The 5361-nt window shown below is 40.6% G+C and overlaps 1 pseudogene across 1 annotated transcript; it reads right to left on the bottom strand.

The window, feature by feature from the left end:
- Window positions 1–3258: 3258 nt before the first annotated feature.
- Window positions 3259–4627, bottom strand: LOC306667228 (N-lysine methyltransferase SMYD2-like; annotated as a pseudogene). The gene has a single exon. The product of its transcript is annotated as an N-lysine methyltransferase SMYD2-like (transcript).
- Window positions 4628–5361: the final 734 nt, after the last annotated feature.

The raw sequence follows: 5361 nt of genomic DNA, 5'->3' as shown, positions 1-5361 counted from the left end.
GTTATGATACCTCCTGCTTTCCTTTGGCTATTCTGGGTCTCTTATTCTTCCAAATGAATTTAAGGGCTGTTTTTATTTTCCTGGCTCTGTGAAGAACCTCACTGGTGTTTTGATGGGGACTGCACTGAATCTGTATATTGCTTTTGGTAGTATGGCCATTTTGACAATATTAATTCTGCCCATCCAAGAGCACGGGAGGTCTTTCCACCTTCTTTCAAGATCTTCAATTTCTTTCTTCGGTGTTCTCAAATTTTCATGGTGGAGATCTTTCACCTCCTTGGTTAGAGTAATTCCACATTTTTTTGAGTTTTTTTTGAGTGGGATGGTTTCCTAATTTCTTTCTCAGAAGACCCACTGTTGGTGTATAGGGAAGCGACTGATTTTTGTGTGTCAATCTTGTATCCTACTTTGCTGAATTCATTTATCACCTCTAGATGGAGTCTTGGGGACTTCTAGATTTAGGATTGTGTCATCAGCAAACAGGGACAGTTTGACTTCATCTTTTCCCATTTGTATCCCATTAATCTCCTTCTCGTGTCTGATTGCTCTGGCTACAGTTTTGAGGACTATATTGAGTAAAAGTGACAGGAGTAGACATCCTTCTTGCTCCTGGTTTTAGTGGAAATGCTTTCTGTGTGATGTTGGTTTGGGGTTTATCATAAATAGCCTTCACAATGTTGAGATAAGTTCTCTCTATCCCTAGTTTCTCCAGCATTTTTAACCTAAATGGGTGCTGGATTTGATCAAAGGTCTTTTCTGCATCTATTGAGATGATCATATGATTCTTGTTCTTAATTCTATTTAAATGGTGAATTATGTTTATTGATTTGTGTATGTTGGACCACACTTGAATCCTTGGGATGAAGCCCACTCGGTCATGGTGTATTATCTTCTGACATGTTTTCGAGTGCATTTTGCTAATATTTCATTGATGATTTTTATATCCATGTTCATCAGGGATATTGGCCTGTAGCTTTCTTTCCTTTAAGTGTCTTTTCTGGTTTTGGTATCAGGGTTATACTGGCTTCATAGCATGTACTTGGGAGTGTTCCCTCATTTTCAATTTCATGGAATAATTTGAGAAAGCCTGGGGCTCATTCATCTTTAATGGTCTGGTAGAACTCAGCTGAGACTCCCTCTGGTCCTGGCTTTTCTTAGTTGGAAAGCTTTTAATTGCTGTTTGTCTCATTACTTGATGTTGTTCTGTTTAGGTTTTCTTTATCTTCCTGGTCCAATCTGGACAGGGCATATGTATCTAGAAATTTGTCAATATCTTCTACATTTTCCAGTTTATTGGAGTATGAATTTTCAAAGTAGTTTCTAATGATCCTCCTGATTTTAGAAGTATCTGTGGTGATATCTCCTTTTTCATGTATAATTTTGTTGATTTGAGTCTTCTCTCTCTTTTGGTTAGTCTGGCTAATGTTTTATCAATTTATCTTTTCAAAGAACCAATCCTTTGTTGCATTGATTCTATGTATTGTTTCTTATTCTCAATTTTTATTCTCAACAATTTTGACTCTGATCTATATTATTTCCTGTTTTCTTTTCTTTCTTTCTTTCTTTTTTTTTTTTTTTTTTTTGTGGTGCTGGGGATTGAACCCAGGGCCTTGTGCTTACAAAGCAAGCACTCTACCGACTGAGCTATCTCCCCAGCGCCTTATTTCCTGTTTTCTAATGGTTTTGGACTTAGTTTGTTCTTCCTTTTCTAAGGCCTTGTGGTAGAGCATTAGCTTATTTATTTTGCATCTCTCTACTTTTTCCATGTAGGCTCTGCATGCTATAAAGTTTCCCCATAGAACTGCTTTTATATGTCCCAGAGATTTTGATATGTTGTATCTCTGGTCTTGTTTCTAAGAATTTCTTGATTTATTTTCTCATTTCTGCTATGATTCACTGTGCACTTAGAAGAATATTGTTCAATCTCCATGTGTTTATCATGTTTCTATTGTTTTTCTTGCTATTAATTTCTAGTTTCATTCCACTAGGATTATATCAAGTGTTTTTGTGTTTGCTAAGACTGACACTATGACCTAGAATATGGTCTCTTATGGAAAAGTTCCCATGAGCTGCTGAGTAGTAGGTAAATTCAGCTGCTTTGGGGTGAAATATTCTATAGTGTTTACTAGGTCCATTTGATTTTTAGTCTTATTTAAGTTGATAATATCTTTACTGATTTTATGTTCGGATGACCTCTTTTGGTGATTAGGCTGAAATCACCCAGTAATCTGAGATTTTATATCAAGAAACATTTTTTATGCAATTAGGTGAACTGACATTTGGAGCATATATATGTACTATTCTTATATCTTCCTGATTATTTCCTTTACCCGGATATAGTGTATTTACCTCTTCTATCTAATTTTTGCTTGATGTCTGTTTTGTCAGATATGAGAATAATCAATCCTGCTTGTTTTTTGGACTCCATTTGCATGGAATATTTTTTCCATTCTTTTATCTGTGGGTGTCTGTCTATGAAATGAATCTCTTACAAACAACATTTAGTTGGAGCTTGTTTTTTTATTCATTCAACTAATCTATGTCTTTTAACTGAGGAATTGAGACCACTTATTTCAGTGTTATTATAGATACATGTTTGTGGTTTCCTGCCATTTTGATTGCAGGCTCTATTTAATTCTGTCTTATTTTCCATTCAGTTCATTCTAGTGAACTTCATTTACTCGGGGGTTTGAGGATTGTTTTTAAGTTCCTCTATGTGCAACATTGAGTATTCTTTGCACTGCTGATTTGATAGCCATAATTTCTTTTAGCTTATTCTCATCATGAAAAGTTCTTATTTCCCCCATTGATTTTGAAAGAGTGCTATGCTGGATATAGAAATCTTGGCTGGAAGTTGTTTTCTTTTAGAACTTGGAATATTTCATTCTAGGCTCTCCTTGATTTTAGGGTCTAAGTTGAGAAGTCAGAGGTGAACCTTATTGGTTTGCCTTTAAATGTGACCTGACATTTTTCTCTTGCAGCTTTTAATATTCTTTCCTTATTTTCTATATAAGGCATTTTTTAAAAATACCCTCTTTATCCTCTTACATCAGTCAAGTTTGTTCAGAACATTACAATAGGCATGAGGGGAAAAATAAATGCAATTTTAAAAACTCAATGTATCCAAAGTATATTATATGGAACCACTCCATTACTCTTAGGAAAATGAAAGCATTCTGAATTAATATTTTGGTGAAAGAAGAACACCATCAAAGTTGGTGTGTGTAAAGTTTAATTGCAAGAAGTGTTTTCAGTGCTGCAGTGGTGCCTAAGATTTGAAATATTCAAATCCTTTAAGGTTTCTGAATGAAAACTGAAATGATGCCCGATTTCAGGGGCTTTCAATTTCCTGTTTTATCTCAGAAATATATGGATGATCTTTGCCATGATTGCAACTTCCATGATTGCAATGGCCTTCTTCAGGAAATTCTTTCCCGCTGCTTTGTTTTCCAGGCCCATGTACAGTCTTCCCAGCTTCAACCTCATGGAGGCCACATTGAGGGAGTACAAAGGATAGCGCTTACTGTAGGGCTTGACGATTTTCTGACCGATCTCAGGGCTCCTTCCCAGTTCTGCATGTACAAGCAGACCCCCGTGGCCTGTACATCACGTGCAACATATATACGTTACTGTCCTCAAACACGGAGCTCATCTTCTCCTGACTGACCTTGCAGATCTCCGGCTGCTCACTAGGGGATTGGTAGTGTTTGGCCCTCCGGAATTCCTCAATGACATTATGCGCATATCTGATCTTGTCACGGATGGCTTCTGCCTTTGCGGGGGTCGCTGAGTTTGTGGATTTCCACCTTGGCTGTATCCTTGTCTTTCGTGGTGCACCCCCAGCATTCACAGGTAAAAAAAAGTAAGAATCCCTTAGCCGGTCATTCCTGTCTTCTGTTGGATACAGGAGGTCAATATAGCTGGTAAATACCTCTTCTCCAGGACTGACTTCCTGTACAGCTCTTACTTCCTCCAGGGTCCCCTTGTAGGTCACAATGACATTGGGGCAACAACTATGATTCAGCGATGCAACGTCAGGAAATATCGCAGATCCCAAATGAGAAAGCTCTTCATCTCCCACTGTAAAGCCGTTACAGCTAACCTGTGCAGAGAGCACTCCGAGGCTGCGGCGGTCAGGGATTTCGAGCTGCTTGCAGTAGGAGTGATGGAGGGCAGCAATGTCGCTCGGAATCAAATCCTTCTTCTCATTGTCCAACTTATCGAGATGTGATTCAAACTCCTTCACAGCCAGCAATTTCTCTGAAGGTGTTCTCTCGGGGTGGATTTTCTGCTTGGTCAGAATCCTTGCTCGTAGCCTCACAGTCTCCGAAGGATTCCAGTTTTTCCCCAAAACAACCCCAGAACACTCCAGCTTGTGCATGGGCCAATCGTCTTTCTGACACTCCACACTGCAGTAAAATGCCGGCTCACATCTTCTACATTTCGACAATCCTTCTCCTGGCGAAGCAGTATTGCAGTGGTTTGACCCGCTCTTGACCATGAGCACGTAGGCGTAGGCCGGGCAGGAGAGGAGCAAGTGCACCTGGAAGGGCTGCAGGGCCTGCAGCCCCTGGCCCTTACCCGGGCTGCAGAACCGCTCCAGGCCGCCGTGGCCCTCGGCCCTCATGGCGGCCACAGGCGGGCGCACGAGGAGGGGCGCTGGCACCACTGTGCCCAGGCTGCGGCTTCCTGCAAGCTGTCATTGGAGATGCATCACCCTGAGCTGCGGGGTGGGGTGGGAAGCCTCCCCGAGACGTGGTGGCCCCCAGGCATTTTGAGTAAGAGATACCTTGGAGAATTTCTCTTCTGATCTTGTTTATTTTGGGTCCCGTATGCTCCTGTATATTGATGTCTACCTCATCCCTGATATGGGGAATTTTTTTACTATCTCATTGAAAATATTCTTGATGCCTTTAGCCTGTGTCTCCATGTTCTCTTTTATGCCAACGACTCTTAGGTTTGTTTTCTTGATGCTGAACCAGATAGAACATTGATTTTGATAGATTCAAATTATACATAATAGTTCTCTTTCTTACTCAAAGGACTGGAAATATTTTCCCTGATGATTAGGATTTTACAACATAGCGTGTAATGACCGACTGCGTGGTGTTGGTCTGTCGTGAAGACATGCCATGATTTATACGGTCACCCACTGTTGTATATTTCAGGTTGTTTCCCTTGGACCTTCTCTCTGCCTCTCAGCACCTGATCACCTCCCACGTCCTCGCCTCCTAACGTCATGACGTGGGTGGGAAAGTTGAATTCTAATGCATGAGTTGGGGGGTGGGTTTGCAGACATTCAGTCCACAAAGATGCATACGAAGACGTTCCTCAGACAACGCTCCGCCTGCTTCTGAGGAT

This window comes from Sciurus vulgaris, assembly GCF_902686455.1.
Source record: "Sciurus vulgaris genome assembly, chromosome: 8".
NCBI classification, from domain to species: Eukaryota; Metazoa; Chordata; class Mammalia; order Rodentia; family Sciuridae; genus Sciurus; species Sciurus vulgaris.
Note: the sequence above shows the minus strand (reverse complement) of the source record. Positions and strands in the feature narration are given on the sequence as shown.